Genomic DNA, 10632 nt, shown 5'->3' with positions numbered 1-10632 from the left:
TTTGTTACTTGTTTTGTTGTCATTTTTCTGTTTTCACAAAAAATTAGGTTTATTTTATAATTTATTTTTTTATATAATTTTTTAAAGGCTTGAATCAATTTGCAGTTATCTTTATAGAATCCCTCTGAACATTGATTGACCAGCTGGGAACACTGGGAACACTGGGCTGGCTGGTGGAGGTAAACAAAGGGAAGTGGGAACATTGTTTGGCTCCTGATCTGATGTGATGCTTCTCATCTTTAAAGCGAAATATTGTGAGTCATTATCTGGTCTAACTGAACAACAGTCTCTGCTTGTACTTGCCCAAACCTCAGAGCTGTTGACACCATTTAAACTGCAGCAATCAGGAGAAAACATAAACCTCATTTACAGCTTATCACACAGATGCGTGTTTTCTGCTGATTTACTGCGCCGCTTCTACTTTTTGTTTATGTTGGACCATAAAAAGGATCATAGTGATTTACCTACAACCTCTGTTACATATGGGTATAAACTGTCAGCATATTTGTATTTGAACATTGGTGACACTTTCAGTTGGCGTGAGTGTGCATGTGTGTGTGTGCGTGTGTGTGTGTGAACAATCTGTCGGGCCTTCTTGTCGGGGCTTGCAGGAGAATGAATGATTAATCTGAGCCACTTTGTGGGTAATTTAGATGTCAGCCTCTCATCCTGTGCTAACTGCATTGTGTGAAAAGCTGCCTTTCGTCTTTAATGTGGACCAGTACAGCCAGCAGAATCACTCTGATGTGTCTCCCAGCGTCTGTGCAGTGATTTGTTGGCAACGAGCGTGGAGCACCGGGGAAGAGAGGCAACCTACCAGGGCGTCAACATCCACACTTCTGTAAAAAAACTGTTAAAAAGTCCTGAATATTAACACCTGGAAAACTGACAGACATGATTGGTTTAAGATGATAAAACATCTTCTTAAGCATTTTTTTGAAAATGTGCATGATAAGGGCAGTTACCCAGGGCGGTATCAGAAAGAGGGGAGGCAATAAAGATGCACAGTGGAGCAAATTTTACTTAGTTGCTGTTGAGTTAGTGGGAGACTATATTAGATGCTTTCTGCTGCAAAAACAACCTGATAATTGCATTTTAAATGCCACAAAAACCACAACTTAGTGCACATTTATATTTCAAGCTTTCAAAGTCAGGCATAGTGATTAATTGTGATAAATCTGATTATTTTTTTTAGTAGGCCTTTTCAAACAAATTGTTAAAGGAAACATGTAAAAAACCTGGTTGGCATTTAACGTTACAATAGAAACATTTTCCATTGAATACTGAAGTCATAAATAATCTCTACTATGATTATTTTTACATTAAGTTGGAAATCTATCTATCTATCTATCTATCTATCTATCTATCTATCTATCTATCTATCTATCTATCTATCTATCTATCTATCTATCTATCTATCTATCTATCTATCTATCTATCTATCTATCTATCTATCTATCTATCTATCTATTACACAACAAAAACACAAAATCTTTATTTTTGTCTTGTTCTTAAAGCAAATATCTTCGTACACTTCAAATAAGACAAAGCTAAAGTAACTTTTTAGTAAGAAATTTTATTTTTATTAAGCAAAAACATGTTTATATTGATGGACAGTTTCATTTTCCACTAAAACCAGCTTTGGATGTTTTACAGTGTAGATATATTGGCGCATTAACTTCCTGACTGCTGTGGCGTTTGCCTCAGACGCTGCGTCTGTTTAATGATCTCATGAGTTTAGGTGAAGGCAGAAACCTTTTCATTTCAGCTCCATGCGAGGCACCGATCACTCTTATCGATCTGCTGCTCTCTGCTCTCCACAGATATGAACAACAGTCCTTGATAAACTCCCTCACTTGGGACCGTCTGTCTTTCCCAACACGAAGGTGGCGGGGATTGATCCGAAGCCGGGATTCGCTTCATGTGGGAACGCAGAGCGGAGAGGAGGGTCATTTCCCAACACGACTGGGTGGAGATCAGACTCAAACGGCAAGGAGAGTCTCTGGGAGTTTTCCAAGAATCGATACGGGATAAGAAAAATGACGGAAATAAAACTTCAATTGCATGAGTTATTCAAAATAATGTCTAAAAAAATCAGAGCAGCTCTATAAAATACTGAAAGTAGAAACGTTTTGGGATTTTTACCCAGATGTGACTCAATGAATTGACAAAATGAAGCAGAAACATGGTGAACACTGTAAAAACACATAATATTACCAAGTATTTTTGTTTATCTTCCAATGTAAATACCTAAGCACACTTGAAATAAGACAAAATTAACTGAGAAGTAATTTTTCAGCCAGAACTGAAACAATATGAGCTTGTTTTAAGTACATTTGTCTGACTTTTCCTTTTTTTTTTGATGAAAAATTATTTATTATTTTTTGGTCTTTTGTTTTTGCTGTGATTTAAAATGTCTTCCAGTGTTAAATGTTTTTCCACAAAATTTAAGTTTAAGTGCCTTTGGCAGAAACTGCATTATTGCACCATAAAAATCATCAAAACAACAATATTATTGTTTGTCACGATCATTTCTGGGATGATTTATTGTCCAGACGAATAATCACAACAGGATTCATTTATTTTCCCATTTTATGAGAGAGATAATCTGTAAGTGGAAATAAACTACAAAAACCTCACCAAGTAATTTTGGTTTATTCTGCAAATATCGAAATGAATTAAAACAAATAATGTAGAAGTTTGTTTTAAGTAAATAATTTCTTAATTCTGATGAAAAACTACTAGTTTAATTAGATTATTTCTATTACAAGAAGACATTTTTTCTACATTATAAATAAAATAATGAAACCAGAATTTTTTTCATCAATATTATTAAATTACAACAAGCTGCTGAGTCTTGATGAAAAGTTGCTTGTATATTAGTTTTCTCTTATTTCACTATTTTAAAATATTTCCACTTGAAAATTCTTGAAAATATTTTGTATTTTTGCAGGAAAGGATAGACGGACAGGGTCAGGAGTACTTTCTATGTAAAAAGTGAAAAGATAAGAAACAATCTGCATTCTTATGAACATTATTTCACTACACAGTTTAAATATCTGGACCAAAAACACTCGGTAATGTTTAGTGTTTTTGCAGTTTTTAAGAATTATTGACTTAATTATTCCTTAAGTTAGAAGTCAGTCAGTTTTGTCTTGTTTTGAGTCTTTTTTCATATTTCCACTAGAAAGTCAAGAAAAACCTGCTCAGATTTGATGGTTTTTGCAGTGTGGCATGCCCAGCTCCCACACATCCGCACATGACTCTTTAAAGTTATTTTATTTTTATTTTTTCACTAACAGCCAGCCGTTCGCTGCCCGGCTGTTTTCCTTCGGGGTGTCTGTTATCTGCCCCGCTGGGCCGCCGCTCCGACCAGAGAGCCGGAAACGCTCCTCACCTCCTGCCCCGTGAATCTCTATCTACCCCGGCTCAGAGCTGGTGTGAAAATATTTTAACCTGCGCGAGAAAACAAGGTTACAGAAAGGCGGGCCGCAGGATGGGCCCCAGTTATTCTTCAGGCCCAGAAGAACAATGTGGCCTCGTGTGAAAACGGATTTGCCTGCAGGACTGGGGAGCAAAAGGACAATGTGTTTGGTAGCTGCATGTGTGCGTGGATGTTGTGTAGTATTAGATTAAACTAGGCGAGAGAGAGACGAGATAAGGCGCAGTCAGAAAACATCAGGAAGCCGTGACACTGACTGGCCCTGACAGCACAGAGAGCAGAATAAAATAAGCTGGAGTAGGAGAGAGGAAAGAGGTTATTTTATCTGTCAGACAGACAGAAATGTCAAACCATCTGGGAGAGCGGGGCTGGGAGAGCGGGGAAGGGAAAAGAGAGCCAGAGACGGGTTGAAGTTAGAGATAAGTGTGATGCTGAAGTGACGTGTTGAGGGGGAAAGGGCAGAGAACCAGGCGATACCTGAATCTGACAGCCGCAGCGCAGATGAAGCAGCTGAACGCACCTGAATGCACCTAAACGCACCTGAATGCACCTGAACGTACCTGAATGCACCTGGAGTCATTTCACAAAACGTTACCAGGAAGTTTGGATCGACTTTTCAGAAGCAGTCCACGCAATTTAGTTGAAAAGAATATTCAAGATGTTGTATAATTTGATTGGTCCAATGAGGACTGGAGGATCAAAGAGAATTAATTATGCAAAATTGATTAATTTTTTCCAAAAACGTCCAAATATTTACATTTTTCGTAAAATGTTTTTGGTGTCTGGAAAATAAACCATTTCAAAAACTTCCTGATTGTAAAATCACAGCTGAAAGGCACTGACAGGAACTCCAGCACGATTGGTCAGCCGGTTTCACTGCTGTACTTTTATTTTTATTTACCGCTGTATGCGCTGCAGAGGGATTATCAGTTGAAGACACATTCAGAGCGCAGGCAGGAACACGTTATGCTAACTATTTAAACTATTTACAATGAAAATAATAAAATTTAGAAGTCGCAGCCCACACAGATTGCCTCTCTACCGGCTCTGTACTTCACACTGCCTCGTGTTCATCCTGCTCCATTTTTAATTTCTTAAGGGTTAGTTTATTACCTGCCCTGATGGATGCAGCTTCATGTTCATTTTCCTTCTAATTGAGACCAAAATAGAAATAAATTATTTTATTTGTCCTGTGTATGTTAAATATGGACTCTGTTTTTCTCTTGTCATTTATCAACTCATCTACATTCAGTGCTTACGGGTCGCTAAAAATATCAATTTAGTAGCTTAACTTATTTTAAGCTACTGGTGATAAACAGTTGTAGCATGCTAACAACATGCTGGCTAATGTTAAAACATCAAGGTAAAGTTAGGTCACTACGGCGTTTAAAGACCCTTTGACACTTTCTGCAGGCAAACTGCACGCATCAGCAGTGTCTACAAAAAAAATAACCGCTCTGTACAATGGCTGCTGGAATAAACAAGAGAAACTTTAGGACCATTTTTGGAATCTCGTGTTTTGAAAACATCGACCGAATCAGACGTCTGAATCCCCTCAACAACCACAAAGAACCGCTGGTTCTGCTTTAAGCTCCTCCTCCATGATGGACGTCTTTCACTTCTCAGCGTTTATTTCAGCAGTTTGTTTATTTCAGCAGCTTGTTCTTTTGGAGACGATCAGAGTCTCATGACCATTAGTGAGGGTTTCAGCGCAGATGGTTCAAGGAAATCAAAAGTGTTTCCTTTCTTCTTCACCTCAGCAGACTGGAGCGGTTTCCTCATTCCTGCAGATGAAAACTCGATTCGTTTGGCTTCGCCGTATCACAACAAGATACTCCAACTCCGCCGCCACAGGCAGCAGTTTTCATCTGAGCAAAGCAAAACCTCTTGGCAAATGAACGATGCTGCCTGTAAACTGACAGTTCTGGTGAATTTAAAAGTAACATTTCTGAATAATTTTTGTCGCTTTCCACCAAAAACCCAAAACAATGTTTTTTGTTGTTTTTTCACCAAACATTTTAGTTGAGCATTTATTTAAAACACTGAAATACTGTGAAGAATCTCTTCAAACGTTATGTTTTACTCTCAAATTTTGTTTAATTCACCATCACAAACTGTAAACAGAGCAAAGTTTTCCCTGGACTGTGTAGGTGTGAAGTTTCAAAACAGTTTCCGGAAGAAAGAAGAGCCGGTATGCGGCTCATTTGTCATCATCAGACACCAACAGACACTGTTTCCATAAGGACAGACAAAAGAATTCCTCCCTAAGATCATCATGAAGCCACTGAGGGAAACCTGGTGATGATGTGTTGCAACATGCGCGCCTCACTTCCTGCCGCCTGGACAGAACCAGCGCTGGGAACCAGGAAGCCGCCGCCGGTCAGCACTTCTGTCAGTGGAAAAAGAGACAACAGGCGAGTCGATCATCTGGTCATTAAGGCCAAGCTGTGGGAAACATGTTTCACATTAACGCTGCACATGTGTTTCTGAGGCCTCTGGTTAACGCTGCACATGTGCTGCTATTGACTAACCATCACAGTGCCCAATTGTTTAAAAAAGTTTGGCAAAACTGGATGAGAACTTCTTCTTTTTTTTTTTTTTACTTGGACATTAAAATAAGTTAAAGGAGGAATCCAGGTCTTCATTTAACCAGGACAAAGAAGTAATTTTCAGCTGCAAGATGGAGAAAAACTAAAATGTTCGGTTTGGTTGTGGGTTTAAAAATGAGGCTCAGTTTGCTAAACTTCATTCTGCTTCAAACTGTCTTGGCTTAGTTGATTTTCAGGCATAACATGTCCTCAGGTTAAAGAAAAACAATAATTTGAAAATCCTCACATCCAACATTTGATTTGTGTCTAACAATTACATTTTTTAATACATAGGCTAATCCAAATCTTTGCTTACATTTTTCCTCTCTGTGTAGCATCACTAAAACTACAAGCTATGAATTTACCAAACAAAATCCTGAAAACATGCAGTACATCTGACATTTCTTCAGTTAGCTCTGATGAAATGTTTAAATTATTCACAGGAAAACAAGGCAAACTCTCAACCGACCGAAAACATTAACACTGTGGCAGAAGCGTCAGGTACTTACATTTTCATAAATCTGCAGTATTTTATGGAGGAGATTTGACTCTTCATTTCACCTCTTTGGATTCACAGATTCATGGATTTCTCTGCAGTTCATATAGGAAAATATTTCTGCACTTTACTTGAGTGTTTATCTTTCTAGTGACTTTTTACTTTTATTCCCTACATTTTAAGAGAAATATCTGTACTTTCTAATCTTTATATTTTCTCGTGTGGCTCGTTATAAACCTATACCAACACAGAGCATGTTCTCAGCAAAAGAATAATATAATAGAAAGTATTTCAGTCACTTTATATTCCTGAAGGTGAAAATTAGTTCAGAACTTGTACATTTTTAGTTTTATTTGATTAATGCAGTTTGTCTTGCACTTTGACTGGAACAGTTTTTCATAAAAGTATCTTAAGCAGAGAAAACATGAAACTGTTCAGAATGAAAACTGGAGTTAACTTGTGTTCAGCCAACCTTTTAAAATGGTTTGTAAGAAAACTGCAGGTATTTTAGCAGAGAAAGGTGAAAGGAGGACAGTGTGAAATTGGTTTTCATGTATAAAATGTAAATGTAAAAATGAAACTGCTGGCGTTTAAATGAAAAAGTTTTTAATTATTTTGTTATTTGGTTTTCCTCTGAATACTTTGTGTGTCTGAAATGTAAGAATTTGACACTTCATCAAATGATGCAGATGGAAACATTTCATAATGTATTTAGATCTTCCTAAATGGAAAACATTAGAAACACAAAGAGTTTTCCTTTCATTAAAAAACTCCTTTTAGCTCATTATTATTTTAAATGCCAGATGCAGAGTGATCAAAAGTTATACTTAAGACTCGCATTACTTCAACATATTTTTATTCAAGTAAAAGTAAAAAGAGTTAGGGTTAGGTTAAAGATTTACCTAGAAATTACTCAAAAGAAGATCTGCTCTGGTACTGAGTAACTGATGAAATGATCTGTCATTTAATATTTACAAATCAACATAAAGTTAAGTTGAGATTTTGTGTATTAATATCCAAAAAATATTAAAACCAGGCAAATCAAATCAGTTTCTTTCAATAAAAAACTTTAACAAATCTGCAGGTTTGTGTCTGTGTCCGGTGAATTTTTGGTAAAAACATGTTTGTTTCTCATTCAGTCAGTAAAAAATCCAGAAATTTTACTCAAGTCAGAGTACAAATACTTTAGAACATGACTAAAATACTCCTAAAAGTAAATTTTTGAAGTAAATCTAACTATTACTAACCAGCTCTGGTTGAAGAAATGTTTTACGTTTGCTATAAAAATCTGATTTCTCCAACCTGCATACAGTTATTTTTGCTTCTTGACACATAATTAACGTTTCCTTGATGCCTCAGGATGGAAACAGTTTTACTTTTGTTCTGAATAAATAAAGTTTGCTGGTGACAGAGTCGCATGTTTCTGTTCCTGAACACCTGAGCCCAGTTGAAAGCCAGCCTTTCTGTTTACACCACCAGTTTGACAGCACTGAACAAAGAACAATGCTCAGCCTTGTGCCGCGACACAAAGCTCCTTTAATGTGCTTTGACTAGGAACAGGGTGGAACTGAGTGGAACAGGGACGGCTGAGCATCTGGGCTGACATTATTTATGACACTTGTGTGTAATTGTTTTGGTCTCAGTCTTTGTTTGATAGCTTGTTGTCGCGTTGCGTTCATGCCTGCACACCGGAGGGCTTCCTGAACCAACCTGGGTGGGTCAAAGGTCAGAGACGCCTCAGAGTTTTTTTCTCACAGTGGATAAACGAGGAGCTTACCGTTAAAACCGGGCTGCATTAAAGGATCAAAGTCCAACATTTCACAGCGGCGTGTCACGCTGTACATGAGAAATTCTCATCCCTCAGGTACATTTCAACAATACATTATGGGCTCATGTAAACAGACCACACACAGCTGCACGGCGACTAATTACCACGTTGTGTCCTTATTATGTCTGAGGAGCTGAGGCAACACAGAGCATGAAATGTTTCAGCAGAAGGCAGGAAAACTCTAATTTCATCAGGTCCATGCTGCCGATGTCAACCTGAAACACGAACGTCAAACATTTCAAGCTTCTTAAAATGAAGTAACAGAAACGCAAAACATTTCCAACTGAAATATTATTTCTGCCAAATAAATGAACAGTGAGCTCGATGCTAAAATTCTCCTCCAGAAAGGAATTATATCACTTTTTATTTATTTTTAATCCTTTAACAACCTGTTCAGTGAGCAATTAAACATCTCAACCAATCAAATATGTAGCCAGAGTTTATAAAATGTACTCCAGCTTTCTACAAACAGTGAAATAGTCCTTTGAATTAAACTATGTACCAGCCAGATGAAATATTTTCTGCTTCATTTCTCAGCTGTAACTCTTTCATTTTCTACTGGGAACTCAAAATCCTGCAACGCAAATGATTTAAAATGTTGGCGTGTTGCCCAACTAGCTTTATGAACCCAACTCAAGTACTATTTCCTGTTTGACTTCATAATAAGAGCGTCAGACATATAAATATGTCGAGCTTCATCTCCAGTATTTCCATCACCGAGCAGTAACAAGCTAACCCATTGAGAGACATTGACAAGAACTACTCTTGTGTTTTAATATTACAGTGTTTCTCATTCGGTCATGTCCAAACAAATGAAGACGCCTCAGAGTTGAGACAAATGGAGAAACAGAAACGTCCACTGTCATGTTGGAGCCGCGAACCACAGTCCTAAATGCAAAGTCCACCTGGAAGTCTATAAATTATTTAGTGATGCGAAAACCAGAGTAGAAATCAAGCTGCCTGGATGTTGCAGGAAGTCTGCAGCGCTATGCTGCTGTCAAAAGCATGTTTATTTTACCTTTTGGGTTTGAAATAAAGCTAAAGACACAGGATGGGCCTGTGACTGTAGATTAGAAGCATTCACTGGGGAACAACGATGCTGAAACTGGAAGGATGGCAACTTCTGTACGTCTCATCAGAGACAGAATAAAGAGTCCTGAGAGTCGGAATGATGGACGGGATGGACGGGGACGGGAATATGTCTCCGTGAACGTAACACGCCTGGTTAGGACTCACAGACGATTTGGAAAAACAGCTAGCTTAGAAACCGACCCGTTCCTCCCGACGTTTTGATCAAATTACCGACTTTGCCCGAATTCACACAACATTATTTATGTCACTATATTATAAACGGCGTTTCCTGTTTCACCAACAGCCTTAAAAACGTACAGAAGTCGAGATGCTAACCAGTTTTTTCCATGCATGCTAGGCTACATGACGTTGTTAGCCGCAGCGTACCTGTAATCATTCCTGCATATAAAGCATATGAACGTCAGTTGTCTTGTAAATCGGTGCAAATCCTGATTTCGCCGAGGGTTATCCACGGCCGCTCATTAAGTTTTAAACAAATTTACTCCCTGCCTGTTTCCGACCGCGCAGCGACGTCAGGTTACAGGTGTCTGCGTGATGACGTCACGTTCAAAGGGTCGCACTGAACCGACCAGGCTTGTTTTCATGGTGACAGGCCCAAACAGTCGCAGGGCGCTCCTGAGAGAAAGCGTACACAGGAAAACAAGCTGTTTGTATTTTATGACTTGTAAACGTAGTTTGTGATTAGGGTTAGGATTATTATGGTATGGAAAGCGGCGCCTGGGAGCGACAGACACGGATCCGCCGAGACATTTTTGTCTAAAATGGAGGGGGAAGTGTTTGGTGAATAAATTCCGATCAGAAATTATACACGACCCACTTCTTGATCCGCTGTGTTGACGCGGTGTGGTGCGGATGCTTTGTTGCCGCTGAAGTGGGTGTGGCCCGCAAACATGGAGAACCGCTGGAGTCGGGCCACATCTGTGTGGTTGAGTTTTAAACCATGCAAACGAAAATGAGCTTCACTAACTTAACAGTTTCTACATGCATGTTTCTCTTCAGCAGCCATTTTTTTCTCTAAGAGATTCCAGTTCAGATCCATCAAAAACAGCTTTACCCTTTTCAAAAACCTCCTTTGTTAGACGTCAGTTTTACAGTTTCTTGGCTTGTTGTGAACAATCATCACAGCGATTCTGTCTGTCTGTCTGTGAAGCTCCTGGCTCTTCTTCTTCATTTTTTGCATACCTTG

At 38.5% G+C, this 10632-nt stretch overlaps 1 long non-coding RNA gene across 1 annotated transcript; it reads right to left on the bottom strand.

The window, feature by feature from the left end:
- Nucleotides 1-5532: 5532 nt before the first annotated feature.
- On the bottom strand, nt 5533-9974 carry LOC129374569 (uncharacterized). Its single transcript, XR_008607518.1, has 3 exons — nt 9813-9974; nt 8459-8569; nt 5533-5831 (listed from the first exon to the last, which is right to left on the bottom strand). It is a non-coding gene; the product is annotated as an uncharacterized LOC129374569 (long non-coding RNA).
- Between the last annotated feature and the right edge of the window lie 658 nt (nt 9975-10632).

The sequence above is a fragment of the Poeciliopsis prolifica genome, unplaced genomic scaffold (assembly GCF_027474105.1).
Source record: "Poeciliopsis prolifica strain line A6 unplaced genomic scaffold, Auburn_PproV2 SCAFFOLD036, whole genome shotgun sequence".
Classification (NCBI taxonomy): domain Eukaryota; kingdom Metazoa; phylum Chordata; class Actinopteri; order Cyprinodontiformes; family Poeciliidae; genus Poeciliopsis; species Poeciliopsis prolifica.
This window is presented reverse-complemented; position numbering and strand designations above follow the sequence as displayed.